General features: G+C 45.7%; 1 pseudogene; it reads right to left on the bottom strand.

Moving 5' to 3' along the window:
* Positions 1–7,160: 7,160 nt before the first annotated feature.
* On the bottom strand, positions 7,161–9,325 carry LOC118578010 (annotated as a pseudogene).
* Positions 9,326–10,810: the final 1,485 nt, after the last annotated feature.

Here is a 10,810-nt window from a genome sequence, read left to right on the forward strand (position 1 = left end):
CCTCTGAGTTTGAGGCCAGCCTGGTCTTCAGAGTGAGTTCGAGGGGAGTCAGGGAGACAAAGAGAGAGCCTGCCTCCAAAAAAAAAAAAATCAAACGACCACTTATGGCAGAGGGATTTTTAGTGTATTCACAGGCTGTCCAACCACCACTGCAGTAGTTAGAACAATCTCATTACGCCCATAAAAGGCAAGGGCTGTTGGAAGTCATCTCTCCGGCATCCTGTCTCCAGGCAGTCACTGTCACCTTCTGTGCCTGTGTTCAGGGTCTGATGTCATTGTAATCAGGCAGCATGAGCCTCCTGTGTTTATCTTCTAACACTCAGCAGGTTTTTGTTTATATTCATTTACATTGTGACACATCCCAGTACCTTCATTGTCCTTATGGCTGAATAATGTTTATGGACATAACATTATTACTTGGTTCTTGAAACAAGGTTTCTTTGTGTAGCCCTGGCTGTCCTGGAACTCGCTCTGTAGACCAGGCTGGCCTTGAGCTCAGAGATCTGCCTGCCTCTGCCTCCCGAGTGCTGTGATTAAAAGCATGTGCCAGCATAACACATTATTTGTTCATCATTTGACAGGCATTTGAATTGCTTTCAGGTGTGTCCAATCCACGGTTGGAGGGCCAGATATGCCTTGGGGTATCTATGAAGATACTCCAACACAAATCATAAATTTACTTGAAAGCATTGTCTTAGTTTCCCATTGCTGGGATGAAATACCCTGACAAAGGCAACTTGAAGGAGAAACATACAGGATGAGGTCATTGTCCAAAGGATAAGATAGTGGACCTGTTTGGGGGACATAGCTAGCTGAAGTCAGAGCACCTGTTTAAAAGATTAGGGTGGGGGTTGAGGATTTAGCTCAGTGGTAGAGCGCTTGCCTAGCAAGTGCAAGGCCCTGGGTTCGATCCTCAGCTCCAAAAAAAGATTAGGGTGATAGGCAAAAGTATGTCGGGACATGCCCAGTGTGCTAGCTAGTTCTGTGTCAACTTGACACAAGATACAGTCCTTTGGAAGGAAAGAAGGAACTTCTGCTGAAAAAATGCCCCACCAGGTGGCCTGGAGGCAAGCCCCGTGGAGCATTTTCTGAAGTAGTGATTGATGTGGGAAGGGCCCAGCCCATTGAGGGTGATGTCACCCCTGGGCAGTGGTCCTGGAGTGTATAAGAAAGCAAGCTGAGGAGCCCATGAGGAGCAAGCCAGTAAGCAGCAAGCCTCTGTGACCTCTACCTTGAGTTTACTTATTACATATAGTGTTCCACCTGCATGTATGCCTGCAGGCCAGAAGAGGGCGCCAGATCTCATTACAGATGGTTGTGAGCCACCATGTGGGTGCTGGGAATTGAACTCAGGACCTCTGGAAGAGCAGCCAGTGCTCTTAACCTCTGAGCCATCTCTCCAGCCCTGGTCAAGATGTTTTATTTTTTCATTTTGTTTGTTTGTTGTCGTTAAGTTGGGTTTATTTATTTATTTTTAGACCTAAGAAAAGAGAGAAGGAAGAGGGGGAAAAAAATGACCAGTTTTTAGTTGCCTTTTTGAGATAGGCTCTCACTCTATAGCTTAGGTCTTCATGGACTCAGATGTGTTGCCCAGGCTGGCCTCAAACTCGTGGTGGACCCTCCTGCATCAGCTTTTCAAGTGGTGGTGATTTTGTCTAGAGGGGGAAGAACAGTTTCATTTTCTCTGCTCATTAGAGAATTAAAAGGGAGCAAGAAAGGTTACCAGGAATCTTGGGGAGTCCCAGCAGATCCTCATATGATACTGGAGAAGTCAGGGTCCTTTCTTGGGGGTCTCAGTTTCATTAATAACAGAATTTAGGAATGAGCACACAAGGACAAAGACTTGACTCAAACCGAAGCTTGGGACAGTGTATTAGAGTTTGAAAGGAGAAGCGAGCTGTAAACCTCACAGCTTCCTGGAAGGGAAGAACAGGATGGAGGGGAGAAGGAACCAATACCACCCTGCTAGAGATGTGGCAAGGAGGTCAGCCGCCTGGAGGGAGCTGCGGGTGGGGATGGAAGGCAAAGAAGCCCGAAGCTTCTTAGGGAACTTCATGGTAGCACAGGCTCTGGACCAGCATCCAAGAGAAAAAGGAGAAAGAGAATGATTATGCCAAAAGAGAAGAGAAGGAAGGGAGGCGGTACACCTCCCGAGTCAGGCCTCAGACTAGCCCCGGGGAGCTTCATGGTAGCTCAGCCAGTAGGGACTTCATTGGGGGTAGGGATTCTGAGAAGGAAAACTTCATCTTCCTAGGTGAACTTGCTTTCCTAGGAGTGTCCCCTAGCTAGGTCCTTGGCCTGCCCCACTGGCTAAACCCTTAAAGGGGGAGACAAGGGCCTGTCTCCACTCAGAAGTTCGTGTTTTCTTTATTGTGGGGTTGCAGGTACAAGCCTCTGCCCCAGGCCTTGGCTTCCTTTCCAATGTAGCTATAATGTTTTGTTATGGTACTGTAGTTAGAGTTTTCCTACCCGGCCCAGAGTCAGGACAAATCTCTCTCACCCGCCAGGCCCATAGATGCTCAGACCCAACCAAGTAAACACACAGAAACTTATATTGTTTACAAACTGTATGGCTGTGGCAGGCTTCTTGTTATCTAGTTCTTTTATCTTAAATTCACCCATTTCTATTAGTCTATAAGTTGTCACGTGGCTCGTGGCTTACCAGTACCTTACATCTTCCTTGTCATGGTGGTGGCTGGCAGCCTCTCTCTGCCCTCCACTTCCTATAATTCTCCTCCTCCTTCTCCCGCCTACCCTATCCTTCCTGCCTGGCTACTGGCCAATCAGCACTTTATTTTACCCAATCAGAGCAACACATTTGACATACAGACCATTCCACCTTTTCCTTATCATTCCATCCTAATTACATTATAGTGTGGGCACGTGTGTGCTTGCAGGCACAGGCATGCCAGGGATCATGTGGCAGGCAGTCCAAGGACCAGCCTCAGGTGCTGAAGTCTGGTCCTCAGCCTTGCACTCAAATGTGCTTTTACCCACTGAGCCACCTCCCTGGCCTCATTACTCTATTTTTGAGAAGGTCTTTTGTAGCCCAGGCTGGCCTGGAACTCACAGAGGTCTCCTACTTCTGCCTCCCGAGTGCTGGGATTGAAGATTAAAGATATTAAAGTTATGTGCCACTGTAGACAAATTTCTAAATGGCCTTAATATATAAAAACACAGAGCCAAAAACAGGGGTGAAAGCCTTAGAGAAAGATCAGAGTAATAAGACAAACCTTGAGCTAACCTCACCTCACCAACTCCACAGCTTCCAAAGAAAGCTTCTTTCTGTATACTCACGTTTATATGCCTTTTCTGTTCTGTTCTCTCATTGGCTCTCTTAGCCCAGCTACATCACTTCCTCTTCCTACACAGCTCTGTCACTTTCTGTCTGTCTGTACAGACCTCCAGACCTCTCTAGTTGGGATTAAAGGTATGTGTCATCACCCTTGGCTCCGTTCCCTAGTGTGGCCTTGAACACACAGAGATCCTGCCTGCTAAGTGATAGGATTAAGGGCGTGTGTGCTACCACTGCCTGACTTCTTTGTTTACTTATAATGGTTGGCCTTTTTCCTCTGATCTCCAGGCAAGCTTTATTTATTAAAGCACAGATAAAATATCACCAAATGCCACTACATATGTACCAGCTCCAATTAAAAAACAAAAAGACCCTGGGTTCAATCCTCAGCTCAAAAAAAAAAAAAAACCAAAAACAAAAAAACAAACAAACAAACAAAAAAACAAAAAGAAACAAGGTCTCATTAGCTCAGGCTATCCTCAACCTCACTACATAGCAAAGTATTGAGGAATATTACTGCAACTATGTAAATGTGTGTTACATTTGTTTAATTATGTAAAGATGGGATGCTATTTCACCTTGCCTACCTAAGGCACCTGATTGGTCTAATAAAAAGATGAATGGCCAATAGCTAGGCAGAGTAGGGATAGGCAAGGCTGGGTTGGAGGGAGGGAGGAAGGAGAGTGTGGAAAGAAAGCAGAGGGGTTAGGGATTTAGCTCAGTGGTAGCACGCATGCCTAGCAAGCGCAAGGCCCTGGGTTCGGTCCTCAGCTCTGGCAAAAAAAAAGAAAGAAGGCAGGAATGCAGCTGAGCAGTAACTTGTTAGTGTCTCACGGGCTTTGCTGTAGATGACGCGCAAGAGAATGAAAGAAGCAAAGGGACCAGGGTGAAAGAGAGCTGTCCAGGGCCAGCCAGTCAGACACAGTAAAACATTCAGCACGAGGGCTGCGGAGAGGGCTCAATGGATGAGAGCACTGGCTGCTCTTCCAGAGGACCCAGATTTAATCCCCAGCACCCACATGGCAGCTCACAACTGTCTGTAACTCCAAGATCTGACATCCTCACGCAGACATATATGCAGACAGAATACCAATGCACATAAAAATAAGAATAAATAAATTATTTTTAAAAAAGACACACAGAAGGAGAGAAAAGTGAAAGGCTCCAAGGCAAAACATAGACAAAGAGAAACAAAACAGATTAAAACAAGAACTAAGGTGCCAGGCGGTGGTGGCACATGCCTGTAATCCCAGCACTCGGGAGGCAGAGGCAGGTGGATCTCTGTGAGTTTGAGGCCAGCCTTGCTGTGGATATCATTCTGTATAAATAAAATGCTGTTTGGCCAGTGGCCAGGCAGGAAGTATAGGCGGGACAAGCAGAGAAGAGAATTCTGGGAAGTAGAAGGCTGGGGAAAAGAGACACTGCCAGCTGCTGCCATGAGAAGCAACATGTAAAGACACCGGTAAGCCACAAGCCATGTGGCAAAGTATAGACTAACAGAAATGGATTAGTTTAAGATAGAAGTAGATAACAAGAAGCCTGCCACGGCCATACAGTTTGTAAACAATGTAAGTTTCTGTGTGTTTACTTGGTTGGGTCTGAGCGTCTATGGGCCTGGTGGGTGAGAGAGATTTGTCCTGACTCTGGGCCAGGCAGGAAAACTCTAACTACACAGCCTGGTCTACAAAATGAGTTCCAGGACAGGCTCCAAAGCTACAGAGAAACCCTGTCTCAAAAAACCAAAACAAACAAACAAACAAACAAACAAACAAAAAACCCAAAACAAGAGCTAAGATAAGGCCAAGCTATAGGCAGAGTTTTCCTGTCTTGGCATCACTCCCAAATAACTCCAAGAGACTTAGTATAAATTATAAATGCTCAGCAGATAGCTCAGGCTTATTACTAACTAGCTCTTATAATTGCCTGCCACCAGTTTCCCTGTTATCTTCAGCTCTAGCATCATGGCCTGATGGATTTGATTTGGGAACCCTGTGTGATTTAAGATGTGGGGAAGCAGGTGGATCTGAAGTTATTGGGATCTGCACACAAGATGTCAAACATCATGGCTATTCATGGGGCACATGTTCAGAAAATCCTGGTGTGGGCATGATCTGAGGGTAGAGCTTCCAGCCTCTGCAAACCGAAGGCCACTCACTAAACACTTCAGGTAACTGAAAGACCCTGAACCTTCAGGTCTATCCCCCCCCCCCCTTAAGAATGAGGAACTAAAACCTTTACTAAAAGCAGAATTGCTAAACCATTGTTCAAACACAGTTAAGATTTCTGTTAAGATATGTTGCTCAACCATAGTTAAGATAATTACTGTGTTCTGGGAACAACAACTGTAACCTTTGCTAATGGCCTGATGTGTAAACCCCTCAGAAGTTCTCAGAAAAACCTCAACTGAACCCCTGGTAACCTTTAAAGTAACCAATCTTGTAGAGCCCCGCAATCTTATGTAAAACTTGTGGTTTCAGCCTATAAAAATTGTACGTGACTGAGTTCGGGGCTTCTCTTACTCTGAGGAGACAGCCCGTTTGTACAAACACCTGAATAAACCCTCTTGCTGCTTGCATCAACTGGACTGGAGTCTGGGTTCTTGGGGCGCCCACCCGAGAAGGTAGTACCCTGAGTCTGGGGTCTGTCAGTAACCATTGTCTCCATGACCTACATACCAGCCGCATCATCTACACCAAAGCCAGTAACAAGTTACTGCTCAGCTGCATTCCTGCTTTCTTTTTTTTTCTTTTTCCTTTTTCTTTTTCTTTTCTTTTTTTTTCTTTCTTTCTTTTTTTTTTGTTTTTTTGTTTTTTTGTTTTTTTGAGACAGGGTTTCTCTGCTTAGCTTTGCGCCTGTCCTGGATCTCGCTCTGTAGCCCAGGCTGGCCTGGCACTCACAAAGATCGGCCTGGCTCTGCCTTCCCAGTGCTGAGATTAAAGGCGTGCACCACCAACGCCCAGCTGCATTCCTGCTTTATTTTCATGCTCTCTCCTCCCTCCCTCTCTCCCACTCTCCCTCCCTCCCTCCCTCTTTCCTTCCTTCCTTTCTTTCTTCCTTCCTTTATTTTTGACAGAGTCTCTCTAGGTAGCCCAGACTGCCTGAGAACTCTCATTTCCCCACTTCAGCTTCCAGAGTGATTGAGTTAGACCAGGCTTCTTTTCAACTAATACAGCCCCTAGTAAGAATTCAGTTTAATTCAGCATTGTTTTTTGTTTTTGTTTTTTAAAGATGAGGTCTTATGTAGCCCAGGTTACATGTGCCGCCATGGCGAACTCTAATTTTGCAGTAGAGTCTTATGCTATCCAGGCTGTTCTGGAACTGGAAGGCTTGTCATCCCAATTCAGTCTTCTTTTTGAAAAAAAAAAAAATTTTTTTTAATTTAAGATCTTTATTAACAGGTGCTTGCAGTTTGTTGACTTTTTTTAATAATCAAGTTATAAACTTTTATTACAAATTAGAAATGAAGTTCTTAAAAATCTCAACTTGACCAGAGATGAAACAATTTAAAAACCATTAAAGGTGTATTGAGAAAAAACAGACTTTTTTTTTTCAAGAAAAAACCCAAACACATTTGTTATTACCAAAAAGAGACATCTTTTTTTTAAGATTTATTTATTATGTATACAGTATTCTGTCTGCAGGCCAGAAGAGGGCACCAGATCTCATTACAAGTGGTTGTGAGCCACCACGTAGTTGCTGGGAATTGAACTCAGGACCTCTGGAAGAGCAGTTGGTGCTCTTAACCACTGAGCCATCTCTCCAGTCCCCAAGAGACATCTTTATAATAAAAACTCCATGCTGCATAGATAATACAGATAGTTCTAGTGTATCTGGTCAACGGGCAAAAAGCAAGCACTTGAGGGCTTTAGCTCCAATCTTTGTTCATTTCTTGTTGCTGGAATTTCATATCATTTCTTCTTGTTGGATGACCAAACTGGATGATGATAGAGATGGTAAGCTGGCGTTTACGAGTGGACGAATTCTCAGCTGGTGGATCAACTGCTTTTGTCTCTGCCATCTTGTGGTTTAGGGTTCTCTGGGCGTCTGCATCGGTGACTGACGTTTTGGCGACACTGACGTTCAGGTGGCTGCTGACCTTGGGTCTCGTCTCCTTGATTTTCCTTGTCCTCTTCCTTGCCATCCTCTCTAGCCTGTCTTTGGTGAGGAGGGCCCCTGCAGAATCTGTAACCCCGATCCATAATCTGTCTCACGGTCTGCCTTGCTCTCCCGCACCCCGTTGTCAGCACCCTCTATCACTTTTCCTTGCACAGGAGGTTTGGAATACTGTGGTCCACGCCCGTAGGGTCTCCTCGAGTAGTAAGATGGGACCCTTAGCCTTCGATAGGGCGGGCATTGTTGGGCTTGGCCTTCAGGAGCGCTTTCCGATCCCTCCTTCTTTTCTCGTCTCTCACTGTTCTGGTAATTTTGCTGGTAATTGCCTGGAGGACCCCTATGGCATGGATAGCATCTATAATGGTTATGGTCTGCTGCATATTTACTGCCTTGAACTCCACTAGGGCCTGTAACATTTGCTGCCTTGTCTCCTTCAACACCACCAAACTCCACGGTCTCTCCATCTGCACTGGAAAGTTAATTCCTGGGGTTATTCCATGGCAGTCTGGTATACAAATACGTCTTCATTGGTGTCATTCCTGTTGATGAAACCATATTTGTTCCTCATATTGAACCATTTTACTGTTCCCAGAACCTTCCTTATGATGACCTTCTTGTCCCTGCTGTCTGGCAGCAGCTGCCAATGTGAGGCCCCAGCGCCTCAGTGGCGGCTGCTGGGTCCAGGCCTCAAGGCTCATATGAAGGCAATACAGATTCCATCTTAGGGTAGGGCCAGGTTAGGGATTTAGCTCAGTGGTAAAGCGCTTGCCTAGCAAGCACAAGGCCCTGAGTTCGGTCCTCAGCTCAAAAAAAAAAAAAAAAGTTAGGGTAGGGCCACCATCTTAGACCAGTTCCAGGAAGAACCTCAGGAGTGTGCCATGACAACTTGAACAAATACAGGGCAGTATTATTCTGTCTGTGGTTTATGGCCTTGAAGATATCTAGATAATCCTGCTGAACAGCCCAGATAATCCTGCTCAGCAAATTGTGATTTCCCCTCTGGAAGTCCAACACAATGGTTTCAAATGTGGTTTCCCACCAAAAGTCTAGACCAATAGTTTCAAAGAATCCCCTTGCCCCATATCCCTTCTACCCAATCCCAAGTTGCTAAAGCATGTAATTCCCAGCTTGCAGTTTTTCCCTGTAAAAACTCTCTACCCCTGGGCCCCACCACCACTGCCACATTTCCCTCTATCTGCCCTCTGGTGGCCCAGGTTCGAACCTGACAATAAAAGGACCCTTATGTGCTTGCATCAGAAGCTGGCTTCTTGGACAGGCAGTGGTGGCACACACCTGTAATCCCAGCACTCAGGAGGCGGACGTAGGCAGATCTCTGTGAGTTCGAGGCCAGCCTGGTCTACAGAGTGAATTCCAGGAAAGGATTCAAAGCTACACAGAGAAACCCTGTCTCAAAAAACCAAATAAATAAATAAATAAATAAATAAATAAATAAATAAATAAATAAAAATGTATGTGTGCCTGGGTGTTCTTGCCCATGTGTGCACATATGGAAGCCAGAGGTCAATATCAGGTGTCTTTTTTTTAAGATTTACTTATTATACTATATATACAGTGCTTTGCCTGCATGTATGCCTATAGGCCATACAGATCTCACTATAGATGGTTGTGAGCCACCATGTGGTTGCTGGGAATTGAACTCAGGACCTCTGGAAGAGCAAACAGTGCTCTTAACCTCTGAGCCATCTCTCCAGCCCTAATATCAGGTGTCTTCATCATGGTTCTCACCTTACTTTTGGAGAAAGTCTCTCACTGAACCCAGAGCTCATCATTCTAACTGGATTGACTGGCCAGCAAGCTCTAGGAATTCCCCATCCCCCTCCGCCCACCACTGGGGTTAGGTATGTGCTACCATGCCCTGATCTTTTGTGGGTGCTGGGTTCCAACCCAGATCTTCATGCTTGTGTGCAAATGCTCCACCCTCAAGTCATCTCCTCACCCTCCAAGCTCTAACTCTGTTGTGAGACAGTTGCAGCTCATCCTGGTTGGCAAGGACTGTCTGGGGCTGAAGATGACCTTGAAGATGACCCCCTGCTCCTCTAGAGGAATGCTGGGGTTGGAGGCCTGTGTGCCAACACTCCAGTGTATACTTCCTGCATTCTAGTCAGGCACTCTACCAACTCAGCTACATCTGCAGCCAGCCTTCTGAGTATCTCAGACTGCAGGAATTAACCCAACACCCAGGAAGTTTATTTTACTTGGCTGGAGAGCTGGCTCAGTGGTTGAAAACAGTTGCTGTTCTTCTACGGAACCCCTGTTCAGTTCTCAACACCCATACCAGACAGCTCACAACCATCCACAGCTCCAGAGGACCCAAGAGCACTCACATGAACATTCCCATATGTGGGCACACACACCTACATGTAATTAAAAAAATCATTTTGTAAATTTTAAAATTTACTTTGCAACCTGTTTGACATACATTGTAGATACAAAGCTTACAACGTTTAAAGGATTTATTGATCTTGTGTATATGAGTGCTTTGCCTGCATGCTTGTGCATCATATATATGCGGTGCTTCAGGGGCCAGAAGAAGGCATCAGATCCTCTGGAACTGGAGTTTCCAATGGTTGTGATCTGCTGTGTGAGTGCTGGGAATTGAACTCAGGACCTCTGAGTTCTTAACTGCTGAGCCATCTCTCCAGCCTGTTTTACTACACTCTACTATAATGTTCTCTGATATTTCCAGTAATGACTGATACCCCCCAAGTGACTACTGCAACCAGTTAATGGGGTGCAGCAGGCAGACTGGAGACCACGCCACTAGGCAGTCTCCCTACCTCAGGGTCACTGCATTTGTATCCAATTTGTCTGGAAACCTTTTTGATGAACTCTAAATTTTTGTTTTTTGAGACAGGGTTTCTCTGTGTAGCTTTGTGCCTCCCCTGGAATTTGCTTTGTAGACCAGGCTAGCCTCAAACTCACAGAGATCCGCCTGGCTCTGGCTCCCGAGTGCTGGGATTAAAGGCGTGTGCCACCATCGCCGCCGAAACTCTAAATTTTTGCTTTGTTTTGTTTTGTTTCTTTGAGACAGCATCTCACTATATAGTCCTGGCTGTCCTGGAACTCACTGGGTAGACCAGGCAGACCTCCTGCTTCTGACTTCCAAGTGCTAGAATTAAAGATGTGCACCCCATATGCCCGAAGATGTGCACCCCTGTGCCCGACAGTCGCACCAAGGAATCTCAGCTCAGGACCTTCTGCTATGCAACTAAGGTTTCCCCTCCACAGACATTTCCCCAGCCCAGAGTTCTGCTAAATCCTGAAGGGAAGACTTTCAATCTTCTACTGTCTTCTACTTAGTAAACTCTTTTGCTTAGCTCTTACTCCTTCAAGCATCCATCAATGGATGTTTTCTCTCCGGAGGTGATGCCATCTGAAGAT

Source organism: Onychomys torridus, chromosome 2 (assembly GCF_903995425.1).
Source record: "Onychomys torridus chromosome 2, mOncTor1.1, whole genome shotgun sequence".
Taxonomy (NCBI): domain Eukaryota; kingdom Metazoa; phylum Chordata; class Mammalia; order Rodentia; family Cricetidae; genus Onychomys; species Onychomys torridus.